The sequence below is a fragment of the Protobothrops mucrosquamatus genome, unplaced genomic scaffold (genome assembly GCF_001527695.2).
Source record: "Protobothrops mucrosquamatus isolate PMUCROS unplaced genomic scaffold, P.Mucros_1.0 scaffold369, whole genome shotgun sequence".
Lineage (NCBI taxonomy): Eukaryota > Metazoa > Chordata > Lepidosauria > Squamata > Viperidae > Protobothrops > Protobothrops mucrosquamatus.
In genome coordinates, this window is record NW_015386703.1 from 109621 (window position 1) to 132433 (window position 22813).

A 22813-nucleotide genomic window follows, 5' to 3' on the forward strand; every position below is an offset into this window, starting at 1 on the left:
CTGCCTTTAACTAAAACTGCCAGTTGCAGTTAGTGCAGATGGATCCAGTTGCCCTTACAGTACCAGTTTTCTCCATTTTCCATGTGAAGAAATATTTCAGAAAAAAAAATGCTTCCCTCAACAATGATAGTGAGCAAAGCCCCCCCCCATTACATTGTGCCCACATCAATTTGTAATTTGTGCCAGGTTTGTGACCTTATTTTTTTAAAAAACAAAAACATTTTCTTTCAAGCTGGACTGGATGGCATCATTCATGTAGTCTTTTTATTTAAAAAAAAATCAATTTGGAGCTTGGAAGAATTTAAGAGTCCCCTTCCCTTTCCTGATGCCTTCTAAATATCTTGAAGTACAACCCCCTTCATTCTCCCACCACCATCCCAGCCAGGGGTGATGGGAGCCGTAGTCTGGAAGCTCCAGGCTGATTTTAAGCAACTGAGTTTAACCAGCACAACACGAAAGATGTCAAGCAAGGAACAAAGAGAATTTTGCAGGCTATTATTTTCGTTTGGAAGAAGGCATTGTGTTTTGTGCTTATAAACTTACAATGCAGACAAAGAAACACATTTGTAATAGGCTAGAAGATCAGGTGGCAGAGTGGAAGCGAAGGCCTGGCTTTGCATCTGATGCACTGTGGAGATCAAGGACAAATAATTTCATGACTATGTTTGTGCCTGACCCTGATCTATTTTTGGAGCTCTTTGAGATACTGATTGTTTCTCATTCTTTGCTAGCTCCATGTGCTAGATTGCAACATAGCTGCTCAAGGGGCTGCTTATTTATTCAAGCTCATTGCTTGCAATGCAGAATATAACAGGGTTGAGCTGAGCACAGTGTTTTTGCTTTGGGCTTGGCCCGTTAGGAGGATGCCTAAAAACAGGCATGGATCGGCAATGCCAGAGGCAGTTTCTCCCATGGGCCACTGCCAATGTCAATCATTTGAAACACACCAGTCCTCTCCCACATTTCCTGCTTTTAAACCGACTGAACTCAGAGAAGTAGATTTGCCCACCTCTTGTGTTGTTCTGCACACCCTATGTTAGATCTTTCTTTGAGCATACTTATGAGTCACTTGCTGACACGGGTCTACTTTAATGGGAACCTTGGTCTGATTTCAAAAGACTTTTTGCAAATGCTTTTGGCTCAGACTCCTGGACAACAGATTTGTCCATTTTTATTCATTTATTTGTAGACCAAAAGGAGGTCGACCAAGAGCAGAAGAGTGGAAGAAAGGAGTATCAGATGACAGAAAGAGAGAGAGAGATATCAGCTGTCGTGGTTTGCTTGGTTTGATCTAGAACAGTGTTTCTCAACCTTGACAATTTTAAGGCATGTGGACTTCAACTCCCAGAATTCCACAGCCAGCATTGCTGGCTGTGGAATTCTGGGAGTTGAAGTCCACATGCCTTAAAATTGTCAAGGTTGAGAAACACTGATCTAGAACATGTGGATCTAGTCTGCATGGTTTAAAAAACCGGATTTATAGTTTACTGTATGTAAACCTACACAATTGTAATTAGTTAGCCAACAAACCATGGCTAAATATAGTGCATGAACCCAGTCAAAAGGGATTTTAGAGGAGGGCTGGAGTTCCAATTTTTGGTTTTCACCACAAACATCTCTACTTTCAACTCCACTCACCATCAATATGGTCCTGATAGATTATCTCTAAAGGAACATAGCACAAAAATGTTCCTGCAGCTGCTAAAAACATGGCTGTGGAGAACTTCTAATTTCACTATCTTTTAGACATAAGAAGCTGACTTCTACCTATTTGGACTGCCTACATTCAGTGCCAGGGTTTTGGCTTGCAGAACATGTGTTCTACCACTTAGCAACCACCCTTCCTTTTTCAGCATTTGTTCCCTGCTCCCCTTTCCATCTTTAATTTTTTTTTCTTTGCTATGTATTTTCTCCCTTCCTCGAGGTTATTAAAAATCAGCCCTTGTTTGCTACTAATGCCTTACCTGTGTGAAAAGCCCAAATAATCCTGCTGCCCACAATTTTTAAAAGCTCAAAAGCTCACAATATACCTGACTGTTTTTAGAGAGAATGGTAAAGGTACAGTACATGGGCAAGGGAGAGGGGTGGGGGTTGCAGAGTTCAAACCTGCCTGCGCAGGTGTTACTGTGTGATTACAGAAATCAATGAGATCAGAGATAAAGTCAAAATCTACAATGGGTTCTGCAAAGCTGCAGCATTTCTATAACATTCTCCTCTGCCAAATCCTTTCTGACTCTCAATAAATGTTTCCCTAGATATTTACTTTTGCTATAGGCATACAAAGGAGAATTTCAAAGGAAGGCCTGACTGTATGAATCCTGCAATTCATACCTATCACTTCAGAACACTGAGGACTACGCAAGGAGAGATCCAAGCAGCAATGAGATCTGCAGAGTGGCGCCTGCTAATATTTGGAGGGATTGGGGGGGGGGTAGATCAGGCATGTATCAATTACCTGCACTTCTTAGGGCCACCATTCTTCTGCAAACTGTTTCCTCTTACTCCCAGTAGAAGAGACAGCTCACCACATCCTGCTGCAGGTCAGGAGTGCTGTTTTCTTCCTTCTGCAGCAGCATGTAAATGTTCCCACCAGCAGAGGCGACTCTTTTGTGACTGCAACAGATGGAAATCTCTTTCACTCTCCACTGCTTTGATCAGTCTTTTTTTTTTTTTTTGCTGAGCTATAAATGGGAGAGTTGAGAGAAAGTAGGAATTTGGTTCAGCAAGACGTGGCAAGAGATGGGCCAAAGGTAATCACTTAAGTATGAGCCAGCAGTGAGCGGCAGCAGCCAAAAAAGCGAATGCAATCCTTGGTTGCATAAAACAGAGGGAGAGAGTCAAGATCACGTGAAGTATTAGCACCGCTCGAAAAAGCCTTAGTAAGATCACACTTAGAATACAGCTTTGGTCACCCCATGATAAAAAAAAAAAGATGTTGAGACTTTGGAAAGAGTGCAGGGAAGAGCAACAAATATGATTAGGGACCTGGGGACTAAAACATATGAAGTACGGTTGCAGAAATTGGGTATGGCTAATCTAAAGAAAATAAGGATTTGTGAGGACATGATAGCAGTGTTCCAATATCTCAGGGGTTGCCACAAAGAAGAGGGGAGTCAATCTATTCTTCAAAGCACCTGAAGGCAGGACAAGAAACAATGGATGAAAACTAATCAGGGAGAGAACCAACCTAGCACTAAGGAGAAATTTCCTAACAGTGAGAACAATTAACCAGTGGAATGGCTTGCCTTCAGAGGTTGTGGGTGCTTCATCACTGGATAACCACATCTGGAATGCTATAGGGCAGGGGTCCTCAACCTCGGCAACTTTAAGACTTGTGGACTTCAACTCCCAGAATTCCTCAGCCAGCTTTGCTGGCTGAGGAATTCTGGGAGTTGAAGTCCACAAGTCTTAAAGCTGCTAAGGTTGAGGACCCCTGCTATAGGGTCTCCTGTTTGAGCAGGGGGTTGGATCAGAAGACCTCAAAGGTCCCTTCCAACTCTATTATTCTATATGTTCTGAATGACTGCACATAGGATGGGCTCCAGGTTTGAGGAGCTATATTAAATTTCCCACTGTTACCTTGAGTGCCCAACATAATATTATTTGGGGCATTGGCTGGATTCGTGTAACTTGCTAAGGTAAAATATGGTTTGCTTGTTTCTGGCTTCGTGCTTCGTCCAAGCCTAGGAAGTGTGCTTCATTCATTGGTTGAACAGAGAATGTGTGAACTCAACCCTTCTGGGAAAATTAATGGCAGCAGCCCATTTGAGTTTCCCACACTACTTGAGTGCAGAGCTGCGAGGGGGTTTGCGGAAAAGGTACAACGATGCTTGGCTCTCAAGGTCAATTGGCTGCAATATGGGAAAACTGGGACCAGCAAGAGGTGTTGGAGTCCCCTTGGTATTTGGGCCTTAGCAGCTGCAGGTATACAACAGCTGCCAAACTCATTTCAAGTGACTTCAGCCGATCAATCTTCCCCAAAGGATCTGGTTGATGGTTACAGCCATTGGGAAATGGTCCCTGTGGAGTGCAGTGTGAGAGACTACAGTATTTTGCAGATCTATTCAGTTTCTGCCAAGTTATTGGGGTTAAAGCATATACATTACATTTTTGAGGTGTTTTTTTTAAAAAAGAAAGAACATTTAATGAACACGTGCTATAAATCAGTCAAAGATCACTGTGATTGCAGTCACACATTACATTAAGTTATTACACGATTTTCTGCTTTGCACTTTAAAGTATTACATGAATTGAGCTGCTGTTTTGTATACCATTGTCTACTGCTTGGTGTTACAATTAGAACCAGGCTAATTGTGCTTTGGCATATGCTATATCACTAAGGAAACTACCCAGTCCTTCAGGTTTCTAAACCATGGCTTATGACTTAGTGTAAAGATTCTCAAACCTGACAGTATCATGATTCTCTAAAATGATAAATTAATTTGTGCGGATCCCTGAGAATAAATGAATAATCCCTCAGTACTACTAAGTGTGCCAGAAATTCCTTTAGCATTGTATGGATTCCTCATCCCATTCTTTACTTGTTTGCATATACAAAGCCAGAGCTTGCCAGGACTTGGTTCTCTGCTGCCACGTGTAGGCAGAATGGGGCTGAATTCCTGCAGGACTCTGGACTCCTGCATGGACCTTTGAGGGACCCAAGAGGCAGGTCTGGATATTCACTGGCTGGCTGAGAAGAGGAAGCTAAATTTGAGGAAGGAAAGATTGGAGGAGGGAGCCTAGCTCCTGGCAGTTAGTCTAGAGAGACCCTGAGAGAAGTCACTGCAGAAACATCTGGAAACCAACGTCTGGGTTCTGTTGTCACGGAGGTGTTTCTATCCTATCTCAGTCTTGAAATTAGGGCTTCTTGGCTAGAGGTCAAGTACTCTGTGAGGAGCCCAACACAGATAAGGGGCAGTTGTGCTCTTCCCACACCCAGCCTTTGGAATTAATTCTGTACCCTTCCATCCCCAGCCCCCAATTCTCTCTGGCTTCTTCACTGTTCTTGTCTGAGCTTCTGCTCAGTACCTCCAATTTAGAGGACCTAAAAGATCTTAGAGTAAAGAAAGAACCCCACCCTGACTCCATTTAAGAGCCATTGGTCCTCCCAGCAACCATTGCATGAAGGACTGCAGTTGGTGGAACAGGAGAGGAAGGCCACAAGTAACAAGTATATGGCTGAGTGGGCACAAAGCCTGGGTGTAGGCCAAACCCAGAAGGACCAAGGACCAGGACAATCAGACTGCCAATACATCTGTGAGGAGAATGGGGAGAGGGCTACTCAGGTTGCAGTTGATAAAATATTGACCAGACCCCAGTATATGTGCAGAAGGTTTCATGTATCTGCCACTTGGGTCTTGCTCTTCATTTATGTGTGCACAAAATGGCAGACAGAGTTTTGGGAGTGCATAACATGCTTATTTAAGAATTGGCATCAGGTCATTTGCTGCTGCTGCTGCTGCTTCTTGACCATTTGCAGTAGAACTCACTGAATCATCTTGGTTACAAGGTCACATTGATTTCTTTGGGAAGGCTGCTTGGAAGTGACCTAGCGATAGAAGGAGTCCCAGGGCTCATACTGGCTTCATCACTCTGCACAGTTCTTTCATCATCTTGGTGAAGAAGGCTGTCTGTTGTGGTTCTGGACGATAGTGCTGTCCACTGACCACTCACTGCTTGCACTGCACAGGCACCGGGGTGAGCCATGAGAGTCCATAATCTTAGAGAAAGTGCTGCTCAGTTGTGTGTCTAGTGACCTATTTATTGACTGGAGTTATGCAAATCCATGGATAACAAGACTGTGCAGAATCTCTTCAGTGACAGAGTAATATTGGGCAGCAAACAGCAGGTATTGAAACATTTCTTACATTCCATCACTTTATATAACGTTTAGAAAATTTATTTATTTGTTTAATTAATTAATACATCAAATTTGTAGGCCATCCAGCCCACAGTGAATCTGGGCAAGATATAACATAAAATAAACAATCCAATCTAATATTATGCAAAGCAAAAAAAGGGATTAGTCAGAGATTGACGTACCAAATATATTAATAAAATTCTCACAGCAGCACCCACTTCCTAATGCAGCCCCAGAGGAAAAAGCCTGTTTAAAGGACGGCAAAGTCAGGGCAATTCAAACTTGGGGGGGCAAGGGGGAGGGGGTAATACTATTTCAGAGGACAGGTGGGACAACAAGGAAAGTATGCCATGCCACCTAAGTCCCATCAGATCATACTCTTTTAAAAATGGGACCTAGACATGCCCACTCTGCCAGATCTTACTGGAGGGGCAGACACAATGAGAGACAGGCAGTCCTTCAAATAGTGAGGCCCTATGCTATGGAGCGCTTTATAACTCACAGCCAGCTACACAATTCTATTATGTAGCAAATGCAGCCGAGGCATTATTTAGATCAGGCATGTCAAACTCGCAAGGTCACGTTGTGTTGTGTGACGTATCACAACTTTTTCTCCATTGCCGGCAATGGGGTGGGCGCGGTTTTGGCATGACGCATCTGGTCTGTGGGCTGGCAGTTTGACACGCCTGATCTAGATGTACAGGTAGTCCTCAACTTACAACAGTTCGTTTAATGACTGTTCGAAGTTACAGCATCACTGAAAAAAGTTACTTATGACCGTTTTTCACACTTCCAACCATTAGAGCATCCCCAGGGTCATATGATCAAAACCCAGGTGCTTGGCAACTGGCTCATACTTATGATGGCTGCAGTGTCCTAGGGTCATGTGATTATCTTTTGCGACCTTCTGACAAGCAAAGTCAATGGGGGAACCAGGTTCACTTAACAACTGTGTTACCAGTTTAACAAGTGCAGTGATTCACTTAACAACTGTGGCAAGAAAGGTCATAAAATGGGGCAAAACTCACTTAACAAATGTCTCACTTAGCAACAGAATTGCTGGGCTCAATTGTGGTCGTACGTTGAGGACTACCCATATTGTGTTTATCCTCTACTGGTTATGATGAACCAGCAGCAGGGTGGTGATGAATGGCCCTTGGCTCACATTCTAGATTTGTTCAAAAATTTTCAGCCTAAAAAGGGACTAATTTCATGGCCATGAATGATAGCGATATGCACCAATTTGCTTACAACTCTGTTAACATTATCTGGAAAGATTAGAATTTATGTAGTAAGTTTAAGAGTGCAGTGTCCTTATGTATTAACTCCAAGTCAATTCTTGATGCTTTGCCAAAATGGATTTGAAAGGAATTCTATGCCATAAAGAGTTCCAATGAGATGCATTAAGTTCAAATCCAAAACCATCCTCCCAGAGTGTTTTTTTTTAAGATTGTGCAACCTTTAGCATAGGATTCTGCACTCATAAGAGAAACAAATCATTTAAATCTAAATGTCTTAATCCTTCATTTCTGCTGATAGACATTGCATTTGCTGACCTGCGCTTCCTAAATTAAATCATCACTGCTGTCAACGAAGTACTTTGTAATGCACTTTCTGCTTAAAGTCTGACAAATCACAGAGATGTGCAAGCCTCTATAGGGACATCTTAGCAAGTCTGCTCACAATCTAAGGGTCGGTGAATAAAAGATATTTATTCCCAAATATATCTTTTAGGATTGCATCTATTCCTTTTGCTTTATAGAGATCCATTTTGGTTCCCAAGTCAGAAAAGAGGGGTGTTAAGGAAGAATGCAACATTGAAAAAGAGTGATTGTGTGATAAGTGCTGTACTTAAAGATTGTCCATAAGGTGGTGAAGGGTTTTTTTTCCCCTTGGCCTCAGCTACTTCCCTAGCAGCATCATTTCATTTCTTCAGTCTTTCACAAACTGATTTGTATTCATCTTTAGTTCCACTCATCTCAAATACTAAGATCATGTGGAGAGCACCATTAACCGAGCTTAGACAAGATCGGGAGACTATAAATGCAGTAAATGCAATATGATGGGCAGGAACCGGAGAAGAACCCCTAGCTTTGACCACCAGGTGTGCATCTACCTTAGGTCCAAGACTTGATATGCTCATCGAGATAACCACTGGCCCCCTGCTCCACGCTCCTGCAACTAACAACACACCTCCAACTGACAAAGGAGTGAATGCAAATATGGGGTCAAATGAATATTTTTGTCCAAAATATCAATCAAATTTATATCACCACTCATCTCACCAAGATGACTTCCATAGCCTATCCCACCTCATGAGTAACAAAAATCCCGTCTCCGCACAAAAAGGAAATTAAGGCATGCCAGCCTCTTCTACACACACATATTTTTAGTTTATGTGATGTGCATTCATCTGCAAAAAAAATAAAATATCTAAGTGGCTGTTCAGCTATTGTTATGATGAGAAGCTTTCTAGTAGCCAAATTGCCTCTCTTCTTGCATTTAAAAGCTTCTTGCAAGTTGTGACCGGGAAATAACATCAGGTCAGCATTTTTGCAGTTGGCCATTTTCTCCCAGTCTCTCTAACAATGGTTGCAGGCTGCTGGGATAGCTGGCAGGGAAGAGAAGGAGAGAGAGAGCTATTGGCAGGCATTCTTTTTTTCTAGTTGCATAGGTTGGATTGTGAGTATATTATATGTTGATAGTGAGAGATGACAAATGATTCGGAGATCATTTTCTGATCTAATGGAGAGCTTATGATCACAAAATCTTATATTTACTTCGTTCTGTCCAAAAATAGAGTCTTGGACCTACGGTAAGACAGGATTCTTGTTAAAGTGGATGGTGGGGGAGCCTCTCTTAAGCACTAGAAAGGGAATTTGAGTCACCATAGCAGTTACCCTTGATAGGGTTTGTTATTTATGTAATTCCATCATATTTTAAGCTAATTACATGGAAGTGGTAATCTGCACAGTAAACCTCATTATTACTAAAAATCGGTGGGAAGAAGACTTTCCTTCTGGACTTGTGAAATCAATACTGTATTTGCTGCAGGCTGATCCAGGATAAAACCACAGTGCTTGATTCCATAGAAATCCCAGATATAATGCAGAAGTAAAGCTGTCCGTGCAGCAGTAATAGTTCTTGGTTTTCTTGGATACCAATGTCTGAAGGCTGGCTTTTGGAACCGAATCAGTCTTTAGCTGCCCTGCAGGGTCACCTTTGCAGGGGAACAGCCAACGGGAATGCAGCTCCAACTGATTCTCTCAGATTTGCAGCAGCTCCAGGAGGATCTTTGTTTTTGAACTTCAGAAAACACCAGAATATCTAGGATGCCTATGCACATTGGGGGATCACACACGCCATTGCTTCCACTTCCGATTTCCTCATATTGTGACAAAAGTCTAGAGAGGAATGCGAATCCACAAGCTTTCTCACCTGATGGAGTAAAGGGAACTGCCTTTAGCAGAATGTAGCTCCAGTCCTTCAGATTGTCTATTGATACAAAACGCTTGGTGCATACGGTAGCTACCGTAGCAGCTACATTCCAGCCTCCCTTTTAGCCTTACAGCTTTGGATTCCTTAAAAATTCTGGCTGAAAAATTCTGGTTCAGAGTTGATTTCACAGACTATGAAGCAAGTATCAGCTGCCCAAGATCGGGTTGCAAGGAGGTGGACAGTAGCTTTCTCACAGAGCTAACACAGCTACTGGCTTTTGTTTATTAGTTTGCCTCAAGAAATTAAAACCTGTAGTTTTTTTCATCATGTTATCATCAGTAAGGCAAAGCTTCAGGGCTTTGCTTTACAGAATGCCCATGAAATTCCCCAAACACAGCAAGGCAGATTGACCTCATGAAGTAATATTCTTATAATCTGACACCCCCCCACCTCCCCAACCCTAAAAGACCATTCACCTACTATTTCCTGACTACACCAATGACAATTGGCACTTCCAGACAAGAGTTCTGTCTAGAAATTAGCTGGTTCTGAGAGCCAAATCTGTTTTTCTGGTTCCTTTGTGATTTATCTAAAACCAGAGCAAAATGGAGGGGAGGGGTGTTCTTTGCAATACCATTGTGTGAGCTTGTGGACAGCCTATTTCCTTGATATCAGGAATTTGGGCCTCAACTCACCTCCCAACTGCTGGACTTCAGTTGCCTTAGGAAGTCTTTCAGGAGAATAGGTAGCTTTGCAGCTTCCCCTTATAGAAACCACTTTGATTTTTTTTTCTTTTTTACATGTGACAAACAAATGCCCACTGCAGGAAGGGAAGATGTGCATAGTGGTTTTTTTTCTCTCTGCATGTTCTATGAGTGAAGGAATTCTTGCTTCTTAGATGCACTTTGTTAAGGTGGGGCAGTGATTCTTTTACTGCTTGTTTTCTGTGTCTGCAGAAAATAAGGCAATCACAGTTCATCTTCAAACTGCTTTGGAGAGAGTGGGGAGTGGAAATGTGTAATCATGCCAAAGAAATTTCCCTGCATCATCTCTTATTGCCAGGCTGCTCTTAAGGGCACAAAAACAGAAGCAGCTCACAAAAGTGGCAAGCCCCTTTCCTCTAATTTCTGCCATATCCGGAGAAAACAGAATGACAGCCCTGTGTCCAATCTCACTGTCCTGAATGCAAGGCATTACCATATATTCCAGTCCCCAAATGTTACTCTTCCTTAGGCCAAAATTAGATGCAGCACTTGAGCAAAATGCCTGAGGGCACTATAACTTGCAAAAGAAAGAAGAAGGAAGGAAGGAAGGAAGGAAGGAAGGAAGGAAGGAAGAAGAGAATGCTGATGGGGCATAACATTTGGGGATAAAAGTGGAGGCTTTCAGAGATTTTGCAGCCTCACATGTTGTTTCTGGCCCTTACATTTGGACTCCTTTCTGATCAGCAGTTTAAATGATGTTCTAGAACTGCTTTCCCTACTTTAAAAAAAAAAGTTCTTCACTTTAAACATGATAGCTAGCCCTCTTTTTCTCCTCCAGCTTTCAAGCTGCATCCTGCTGGCAGATCCAGGGCTCTGGCTTAGCTAGATTGGCTGTCGGCCATCGGTCATTTAACAGCTTCTTTAAAAAAAACAAAAAAACCTGCCTCTCATTCAAGGAACTCAATGTCCTGCTAGCCAGCCTATACGTCAATGTTTCTATGGAAACCTACCCCAAAGATTCTCTCCGCGCTGTTACCACTGCATATTGTATGACAGGCTTTGTATGCTTTAATTCATCACAGGGCTCTGATGAAAAAGGAACAGGTTTGGCCTAAAGGAGTCATGAATTAAAAACAAAATAATAACAGCAATAGCAAGAATAGTCATAACAGCCACGGTAATAATAATAGCAGCAGCAGCAGCAGTATAAATCACTGAACCCTGAGGTTGTAGAAGTATTTAGCAGATGAGTCATAAGTGACATCACTATTATCCTGTGTATTTAAAAGAGTGAATAATATCTTCCAATTTGTTCAGCTGAAAACACACAGGCACCTGGATACACACACACACACACACACACACACACACACACAGAAAGAGAGAGTTACTTTCTTATAGGACACACTACAAAGCGAAAAGCCACAGGAGCTCTCACCCTCTTCCTGCTAAGAAAATGTTTCAAAATAGATAAAGAGGATAGATCTGATCTGAAATGCAGTTCTGCAGATGGGTGGAGAAACCCAGATCCTAATAGAAAGTGAGACGTTTGCAGAATGCTAAAGTAATTGCTTCTCTACATATAATTTTCAGAACCTTTTATAGCCAGACTTCCTCTGAAATCTGCGGCTTCTCTCTTAGTTCTTTGTTGCCCGTCTCCATCAGTTTGTTTTCTGTTTCTTTGTTTTACCGGGCTGATATAGCACTCAGGCTGGATCTGAACTCTGATTTTGAAGAAGCAGCATTAGCACATCACATCACAGCGTTGTAGTCCCATCAAGGTCCCCTTTAGGATTACATGGTTGAGGTTCTACGGAAGAAGGCCTTCAAGAATATTGCCTTCTGGGGTAATTCTGGAGGCCCTGTTACATGAAGGAAAGTCAGTCCCAAGGCTCTGCCTCACCCAATGGGCAGGACCAAAGCAGTGGGAAAAAAAACTCAAGGTCCTATTCTCCATCAGAGGAAGAACTCACAACTGGAGGAATAGCTTCCTATGGCCAACTCCCTCAGCTTTGCGATTGGGGGTTGGAGAGCCATCTAGAAGCTAATAGTGGTGGGAATAGATTTGGGAAAGACACTTTGGGACTGGAGGCTTGCTGGGAAATTTTGAGGACAGCAGCACTCATCTTTGTCTCTTTTCTGAAAATTGGTTTTCTTTGACGTTGCTAGCTGACATTTTATAGAAGTGAAAGACAGTATTCTGTTGAGTTCTCAGTAAGATGTAAACACTGCTTCTGTCTTTGTGTTCAAAATGTGCAATGGGGAGGTGTGAACGTGATGGTAACTGGCCAGATGATAATACTGGATAATTCTTTTCTACATCACTAACACGTTTAAACCAATTCTATTCAGTTGCAGCCCTAGTGGCTACCATACCACCGAAAATTCCCAACTACTGTACAATTTCTGCCTACGGTGGCACAGATCTGGTCTGTTTCTGTAAAAACCTGAAAATATTCATAGCTCTGTTGCAGCCTTTTCTACTCTCCTTTCCTCCAAAATATATTGTACATTTTTTTACAGTAATTGAAGAAAACCAAAAGCAAGTTGCTAAAAGAGCTGGAACGAAAGGCAGCAGGTGATTCTTTTAAATCTCCTTTGCCCTGCTTAGTGTCCTCTAGTCTAGATACTTTCCAGCCCATTGAAAAATCATGTGGGAGAAGATCAGCCAGATCGCAAGCCAGATTCAGCCTTGTTGCCCATACAAACTGGCTTGCATTCCACTTGATCCAATAATTCTCATGGCAGAGAGCCATGGTTTAAGAGAGCACATCTCGTTGTCCTACACAAGACAGATCCAGAATGAGGGAGGAGTTAGAGTGCAGGAAGAGGAAATATTATTGGGAAAACTACGGCTACCTAACGTGTTAGGCTTGGCTACAACAATGAATTTAAGATGACCGAAATTAAGTATTTGAAAGGTAAACCTCTGGAGGGGGGGGAGAGAACATTTTTTTCTGAGAGAAGAAAGGGAAAACAGCCACTTTAACAAAGCCAGGAAATGATCCCATCTTCCCTGATATTACGCTAAAGAATCTTATTAACATTAATGCATGTTCCTGGGCGCACGCTCACTGATTTACTGATTTAATGCAAACAGCCTCTTTATCTAGAGAACATTTTATTCTCAAAATAAAATCCAGTGTTTTTGGAACATTGCAAACAAGAAATGGGGTTCTCAATAATATCAGTTAGACAAAGAAGGAGTTGACTGCTACCTGCCTAGCAATGAGGGTTGTCAGCTGATGATGAAAAACGGAACTTTTCCTTACCTGCCGTTGCAACATTGACGAAAGAAGACGTTAGCATTTCCACATTGCTTTTTGTGTAGTGCTTCCTTATCGTGGTTGTTCTTGCAGAGTTTTAGGGCATCTGGGTCCACTTTTACAGTGGATGTTCCTCTTTGAAGGGGAAAGTGGACAGTCCTTTGAAGGGCAACAATGCCTGAAGAGCAGGCACCCACATCAGCTGGTGCTTCTCAGTGGCAAGACATATTGAATGTGTTGCTATTTAAATTATAGCAACCATGTCAAAATGTGGGTTAGGGTGTAGATATATTAACCTGTGCAGATTTATTTATTTAGCAAACCTGGGGAGGGGAGAGATTTATTTCTTTTCTTTTAGCAATGTATAAGGACTCATCCAACAAGGGAGAAGCATTGACCCAGGTTTCCTGAAAGAGTACACTAGCAGAGGTCTAACACTGCACTACTATCCAGTCATGATGTCATTCAGGCAAGACTTTGGAGAAGGAAGAATGGTATATTTAACAGAACCACTGAATGAACAAAAAGCACAGAGGGGCTAGAAGAGAGGAAGCTTTAACGTGCTTTCAGAATGGCTGGAGAAAGACCTCTGACATACACTTTCCTCATCACCATCACAGGCATTGGTTTCTTTTCCTAAAATCTTAGTAGCCCTAGTCTCGGGATCAGGAAAGACCTTTGGCTTGCTAGAGGCAGGGTGGGCAAAATCTGGGATTCTGTAGAAATTGCTGACTTGTAGGACCTAGAGCTCCCAGTCAGCATGACCAATGGGATGAATGTTGGGGATTAATTATTTATTAATGTTTTGATTGATTGATTGATTGATTGATTGATTGATTGATTGATTGATTTAAAACTGTAGTACAGCAACCTCTGGAGGGCACAAGTTCCTACCCATGAACATGTTCTATTCCAGGGGTAGTCAACCTTGGCTCTTTTATGACTCATGGACTTCAACTCCCAGAATTCCTGAGCCAGCTGTGCTGGCTCAGGAATTCTGGGAGTTGAAGTCCACAAGTCATAAAAGAGCCAAGGTTGACTACCCCTGTTCTATTGCAACAGGAATTAACTGCCCTTTGAATTAATGGTTAACAACCATGTAGTGGCCTTTTATTATTAGTGAATAAAAGCCACTGGGGGAGAGACAAGGTGTGAGCAGTGACTCGCAGTGTACAAGAAAGGAAGGCTTAAATATTCCCTCCCCGCTAATGAACTTAGTAAGAATCGTCTTCCTGCAAGTGTCAGGATTAGGAAAGAAAAAGACGTCTCCCATGCTGGAACAATGTAAGGTGTCTAGTTGAGTTCTAATTGAGTTCTCAGCACATCTGCAATGGCTGGAAAACTCTTAGGTTTATTATCCCTATTTTATCATGGCATGCGGGTCTAATGTCTGGACTAGATTACATGGCTGAACCACTTTGGCATAGAAATGATGTCACAGAGAAAATCACTGTCGGCAACATTCAGGTTTTTGAAGGTGTAGACACATCATGGCATCTAAATATGAAGAGTCACTTGTTTTGTGGGATGGATGACCACATAAATTTGACAAATAAAAAAAATTCAGGGCTTTTGTTGTTACCTTCTGCCGGTAATATGATTATTAATTCCGCTTATAAATTTCTTTTAAAGGTTAGATTTTTTTTTAATAGTAAAAGAACCAGCGGTCAAAAAATAAGCCACAGACTAGTTGATTGATTAATTAATTACACTTTTTTTACTGCTGATAATCAGTTCTAAGAGGCAGACACTATTCTGGCACTTTAATATCTTCATTATCCATTCTAAGGCTAATAATAATAATAATGATAAAGTTGGAAGGGACCTCGGAGGTCATCTAGTCCAACCTCCTGCTCAGGCAGGAAACCCTATACCATTTCGGACAAATGGCTGTCCAGTCTTTTCTTAAAAACTTCCAGTGTTGGAGCCACTGCTTTGATTTTCTTTATATTTAACTTTAGTTCCATTTCTATTGTGCTTCTTGACTTTTATTAGTACAGTTTAGTGATCATCTGCTGGTAACTATTGTTTAGACCAGCAATGGCAAATCTATGACATGTATGTCAAAGGTGACATGTCACAATATTTTGGGTGACACACCAGTGTTCACCAACAGCTGACAATTATTCTCGAAAGCATACCTCATTCTTGTGCAATTTTTGGAGGATGTGAAGGCTGCACGAGAATGGTGTGTGTTCTCTTATGGTCTCCAGAAGTTGCACGAGAGAGCTATGCTCTCATGTAGTCTCCAGAGCCTTTGAAAATCGTGCAAGAATAATTTTCAGAGGCTGCAGAGGCCATGGGGGAGCCTTCTCTGAAGCCACTTCAAGTACAAAGGCCTTTCTCCTGTTTGGGGGGGTATGGTATGCCAGTAGATTCGAGTTAGCCATTTTGACACACCAAGCCCAAAAGATTCACCACCAATGGGTCTAAACACTGTCCAACCTACATTTCCAGATGTGGTAGGCATCACCCATCCTTTCCAAAAGTGTAAAAAAAATAAATCTATCTTCTTTTCACTGCATATATATTATGCGTGCACACACATATATGTATAAAATATTTGAAAGCAAAAACACAGGTTGGCTTTCTTGTGCTATAACTTTAATCTTCTTCATAGTCCATATTACTAATCAGAGCTCAGGAACACTTATTTGTTTGGTTATTTGTCTCTGGTCCTGTTTGTTGCTATGGAGTCCTCACTTTGAAAGAGAAACTATTTAATTAGCGTCTTAATTTGCAGGACTCTGCTCTGTATCTGTAATGATGACTACTATTGCTCCAACATACTGTCTCTGATAGCGCTATAGTTTCTAATACTGTACGTCAGTAGTTTAACTTGGATGCCAAGTTTTTAATGTTTATGGTTTTAATGTAATTGTGTATTATGTTGTTTTACCTTTGATATTGTTTTAATTGCTAATGGGGAGCTTCCCAGAGTTTGTTATAAGATGCATGGCTATATAAATGTTTTAAATAAATATATAACAATCAGGCAACTGTACCAACTTTACCATTAACTTGAGGGTTGCTTGCTCTCGTTTTATTTTATTTTATTTTATTATTTTACTTTATTTTTTTATAACAAGAAAGAAAGAAAGAAAGAAAGGAAGGAAGGAAGGAAGGAAGGAAGGAAGGAAGGAAGGAAGGAAGGAAGGAAGGAAGGAAGGAAGGAAGGAAAGCTTTTCATTTAATTGCAATCTAAAGTACAGACGGGCAGGTGACAATGCTTGCAGTTATAGTTCATGAACATCTGGATGGCTGCAGAGTTCCCTCTGTGGTCCTATAGAAAATGAATTAGTGGATATGGAAATGCATTGGCACTGTTGCCAAGGAAGGAAACTGTGATTTGTTATTAAAGTTCAGATGTTTTCATCAGAGGATCATCTTCAGTTGAATAATAATGACCTCCCGTGTCCTGCTTTCTAAAGGGACAACCAGTACTTTGCTTGTGGTTCACTGCACAGGCCAAGTGGACCCATTAAAGCACTTCAATTACCTTCTTTTATAAAGCAGGCAGAGAAGCCAAGTATTCATGATGTCATTATGCCTCTGATGGGGGTTGTGTGGGCTAATAGAAGTTCTGTATTGTGCCCATCAGAAAGACAGAGTGGCCTTCCTTTGTGTCTGCTCTAAACTTTATTATTGGCAATTTCAAGTATGCACAATCTGTGACAGAGCCATGTCGAACTCCAGACCTTGCCATTTCTAACACATATTGCCATTTTTTTTTCTAGATTAAAATGCTTCTCTGCTCATTAAGGAGGGGAAATGGAAATGAAATATCTATGAGGCACTAGAATGACCTAAGAGAGAAATTTGCAACAATGAACAAACTTTGTTTTGATTTTACTAAACAAAATGGGGTGAGGGACATGTTTATAGAGTTTATACACAGAAACGGAGGATAATTACTGGTATGGATTGTCCTCTTTTGTTTTAATTGACCAAAAGGAATTATTTTTTTCTCTGTACAGGTAGTCCTCAACTTACGACCACAATTGAGCCAACATTTCTGTTGCTGAAACATTTGTTAAGTGAGTGCTTGCCCCATTTTACGACCTTTCTTACCACAATTGTTAAGTGAATCATTGCAGAAGTTAAGTCAGTAACACGGTTGTTAAGTGAATCTGGCCTCTCCATTGATTTTGTTTGTCAGAAGGTCACAAAAGGTGGATCACATGACCTCAAGGCACTGCAACTGCCATAAACATGAGTCAGCTGCCAAGCGTCCGAATTTTGATCACGTGACCCTGGGGATGCAATGATTGTGTGAAAGACGATCATTCATCACTTTTTTCAATGCCATTGTAACTGAAGAGTCACTAAACAAACTGTTGTACGTCAAGGACTACCTGTACATGCCCAAAAGATCCTTAAAATGTGAAAATTAAGAATAAGAACTAGTCAATACACGATGAAGCCATTTCTCCATTATTGAAAATGGTGAATTCATATTACCATTCTAAATCATATAATACTTTGGTTTGGGCCTTAAATAATATATGATTGTGAATTCTAGTGTCACCTTAGGCACAAAAACTGGCTGGGTGACTTTGGGCCACTTTCTCTCAGCCCATCCCACCTCACAAGGTTGTTGTTATTGGGAAACAGAAGGAAGGAGGAGTATTATGTATATTTGCCACCTTGAGTTATTTATAAAATAATAAATATGGGATAATTGCATGATATAAATCATGGTTCTAGGCTTAGTGTTAGATAAACAACGGGTTATTATGCCTTGTAAAACCAACCATGGTATGTCCTAGAGCAGGGGTAGTCATAGCTGACTCAGGAATTCTGGGAGTTGAAGTCCACGAGTCATAAAAGAGCCAAGGTTGACTACCCCTGTCCTAGAGGGTGAATCTGGAATCTAAAGCAGATAATGTGTTTTCTTCTCCTCAGTTACATAGTCCATTTTAAACAGAATTGTCAGAATTGCTTTTGTAACACATGGATAAAAATGCATGAGAAATAATGCCCTCTACATTATAGTTTGCATTCGTATTAGAGCAGACTTTTCCAAACCTGTCCTGCTAGTTCCTTACGCCATCATCAGAAATTCTGAAGTTCAGAGGGTTGGTGATAAGGCCATAGAGGTTCTCAGTCCAAACTATGGCCACTAAAAGATTGATTGGTCTTTCTTTCATGTAGGGGAGGCCACAGGTCTGCCAATACTTGCCTTTTCCAGTTAGGGTTGTTCCCTCCTCACTGGTCCTTTCCTTTGCTTTTGCCGAGGTTTTTACACATTAATAACTTTATGCTCTTTCCACACCGTCTCCTTTGACCCTAAGACATATCTGTGTGTTTTTTTTGTGTTCTTCTTCTTACAGTACCGTCGTAGCAATGGTGCTCCAAAAATCAAAGCAACAGGGAACAGGTTGTTCTTTTGTTGGTTTGTTCCTCTTTAGAACCGTGGAAACTTTGTAGTGCAGAGATAGTTGAGCTTCACAAAAGCACAGTAGCAATGTTCCTAGTTGCAACTTTTTTGGTGTGCTTTCAAGTCAGTCTTGACTTTTAGCAACTGCCTGGACCAGTTCTGCCAGTTCTCTTGGTAAGATTTTCAGACCTGTTTGCTTTTATCTCCTTCGTAGGAGGGGGAGAGGGAGAGGGGGAGAGGGAGAAAGAAAGAAAGAAAGAAAGAAAGAAGGAAGGAAGGAAGGAAGGAAGGAAGGAAGGAAAGAAAGAAAGAAAGAAAGAAAGAAAGAAAGAAAGAAAGAAAGAAAGAAAGAAAGAAAGAAAGGAGAGGGGGAGAGAGAGAGGAAGAAAGAAAGAAAGAAAGAAAGAAAGAAAGAAAGAAAGAAAGAAAAAGAAAGAAAGAAAGAAAGAAAGAAAGAAAGAAAGAAAGAAAGAGGGAGGGAGGGAGGGAGGGAGGAGAGAGAAAGAGACTGGCCCGAGGTCACCCAGATCATTTCATCACTAAGACTGAACTAGAACTCAAAATCTCCTGGTTTCTTAGCTGGTCCCTTAACCACTGCACAAAACTGTCTCTTAATTATAACTTAATTATGCTTTTTAAAAAATAAAGGGAAATGCATGGAAGCTTTGCAGTACCAGTTGCAGAGAAGGGGAAAGCAAAGAGAACCTGCTTCATTCAGCCTGGAAAGACACCCAAAGAATGCCCACACGTAAAGCTTGAAGGGAGCAAGAGCTCCTTGGGTTGAGGATGGTTCATTGATTCAACCGCAGGATCATAAAGAAATTGCAACTGCTGAGCAGCAGAGAACATCGCAGTCCAAGAGCCCAGCACAAAATGGCTGTCCAAGATGGTGACCAGATGTGGGGGGGAAGGGGGTGTGTCAGGCCCTGCCACTCCTTGGAACTGGGGCTGCTACTGTAAAAAGAACAGAGCACCAGAGGAGGCCCCTCCCCCACCCTGAAGGGCTTAAGATGGCTCAGGTTGGAAGAAGAGCACTTTTGAATCAGAACGGAAAACAAGGGCACACGGTGCGGTTTGCAGTGGCCTATGAGTGGAAAGGGGACAATGCCATCCATTCCTGCCCTCAGGGAGTGATGAATGGCGCGTTGTGGCAACAGGCCAAGAAGAAAGTACAAGTCTGCCCTTCAGAGGAGGCGATGTTTGGCCAGTTCCTTCTTCGTGTTTCCTTATTGTCTTGCACTGGCAAAGGAAACTTTGAGGGATTAAAAGGTCATTAGAGTCCACTTATGCTAATGATAATAATGTAGGATACATCACTGGCAGTGGAAATCTTATGATCTGGGTCCAGGTTTCTGAAGAAAATATAATGCCTAATTCACTACAGTTTTCCTCGAAGTAGTTCCTAGATAAACTTCTGTTTATGGTGATGTGTTTCTGTGGCTAAGTGTGGACGTCAGTGTTGCTAGGTAGCTCCTGACCAGCAAATATCAGACGCAATAATGAATTCCTAACCCCCTGGAGCAGCAGCCGGTGAACCCGTTTGTAGTCCAACATGTCATTTTTACACCACTTCCTTATCCAAGGTGGCAGTCGGAGAAGAGCAGATTGTCCTTCAGCTGTTTGGTAGGACTTGGAGGACTTCAAAGTCTTGCTAGGCTTCGCTCAGAATTTCTTTACCTAAACTATCAAAGAAACAAATCCCAGGAGCTGAGCACTGGAGAAATCAAAAGCTCTTAACAAAGTGGATAATGTTTTTACCTTTGGTCAGGCCAGATCAATTGATGATCCTTTAAGCTGCCCCAAATCTCTCTGCTGTTTTTTGCTTTCAGAGGTTGACGTTATCATTCTGTCTCGTAACGTGTTTTGTCAGGAATAATCAAAAAGCTCTGTTCCTCTGCATTTAGGATTGCATCTCTCGAAAACATATATTGTTTTTGAACCATCTATGCTACCGCAGAGCTTAGTGAATGACCTAATCCTTTGCTTTCTCCTGCTTCCCAGGATGCCAGAGGTCTTTGGTGATCCAACTCATTCTTCCACTGAGGAATGATATAATCCAGTGATGGCAAACCTTTTAGAGACCGAGTGCCCAAACTGCAACCCCAAACCCTTATGCATCGTTGGGTGCTGGGTGGGTGTGGCCCATTGAGTGGGTGTGGCCCATTGGATGGGCGTGGCTGCGGTGGTAAGGGCAGACTGGGTGGGACTAAAAAGTTCAATCAATCAATTCCAACTTTGCAAGATTTTTTTTCCCACGAGAAGTTGAAATTGACTGATTGATTGAACCTTTTTTTTTTTTGCACATGGCACAGAAGCCTAAAGCGAAAAGGTTTTATAAAACCCAGCTGAAGGCCTAGGACTGGGGCAACGGCACGTGTGCCCAAAGAGAGGGCTCTGAGTGCTGCCTCTGACACCCGTGCCATAGGTTCATCACCACTGATATAATCCCTGGGAATCTCCCTCCCATGGAGCTTCTGTCTTGCTTCTCCCTACTATCTGCCGAATATCCACTCTATACACTTGCCAGGTTAGGTCTGGTCTTTTGGTAGCAAAGGGAGAGATCTATTATTATTGTTATAAGCAAAAACAAAATAACATCATTAGTCTCACAGAATTTTAAGATTGATGGATTTGGATTACGAAAATCCGGAGGACCACTAAATGAACTTGCTCTATTTAGCAGTCATCCAGATTTTTTGCAGGCCACATATGACAGTCCTAAGAATTTGGAAGATACTGTATCAACCTCTATCATAGACTCAGCCTAAATGGAAGCCATGCTGAAATTCCTTTGCTATAAATACATAATATATGTTACTTAGAAGACAGCTCAACATTATTTTTCTGGGGTTACTGGCTGAGTATGCGGTTCAAACCTCCTTCTCCATCCTATTATTGTACTGGATGGCACTGCTGTAATTCCCATCGTTTTTTTCAATGTTCAATGAAGATAAATTAGAAATCTGGAAACTTTCATTTCACCTTTTTCTATTACAAGAGACTGAGAGCATAGATCTTCAAGGATTAAATTACCATCCATCTCTAAAGTAGCCTTTCCCAGATTGGATGGATGTAAACACTCTATTCATTAAAGAATTTGGATGATTTGGGACCGTCTACAGTATTTGTTTTGTTAGCCCTGAAATGCAATATCTGTATAGATTTGAAAAGAATCTTACCTATATTAAAGAAAAACAAGCAGAGCATCTGAAAAATGGTTATATTTAGCATTATTGTCTCACATGTGGCTGAGCTATACAAGTTACATAACTGTTAATGCTTTTTATACATTGGTGGAACTAAGCTCTTTTTTTTTTTTTTGAAGGAAATTATTCTCCCGATGTTCATCTTTAATCCCCATCTGTGTTTTTCATTTTCTGCACTTGCAGAGCTCCCCTGATCAAAAAGTCTTGAACTGATCCCAGATTTTCCAATCTAGGCTGCTTATGCAATCAAAAAATATAAAGGGAGGTTTTCCTGCAAAGCGATTAAACATATATTTTCAGCTTGCCTCCTGTTCTTAGTTCCGAGAATGCTATAAATAGAGAGCAGTTTGACTTCAGTCCATTGTGTTAACATGACAGGCAATGTTTGTAAGTGAAAAAGAAAGAGATGGCCCAAGGCTTGGCAATAAGCCAACGCAATAAAGCATAAAAGGATGAGATGAGCTAAATAAAGCATCCTTGCTTTTAGGCTGGGAAAGATAATCATCTTAATCCATTCCAAAATGAATGGAGATGATAAAATTGAGGACCTTGTATGCTCTCCCCAAGTCACACTTCATTTAGGGGTTCGTTGACAGAGTTTGTTTTGCAATGGGCTTCTCACTGGTGAGCAGTACCTATTTCTCTCTAGCATTGCCTTGGAGACACGAGGCCAGCATTAAAAAATTAGCTTCCTCTATTATTTATAAGCACCAAGTGTGTTTTCTGGTTCTGTGGGAGACGTGTCATTTCTAGGGATAGAAAGCATTTTGCTTAGACAATTCTTCTACAGTTGGGTGAATTACAGCTGGATTATGACAGGCTTCCAAAAGTTAGAAGAATGCATGTGTGGTTCATTGGCCTTGTCTCATCTTCAAACCATGATCTTTCTTTTTTCCATGCCACCAAAAATCAAGAGAATTAGGGGGACAATTTTTCTATTGTGAAAGAAAGGGCTAGAT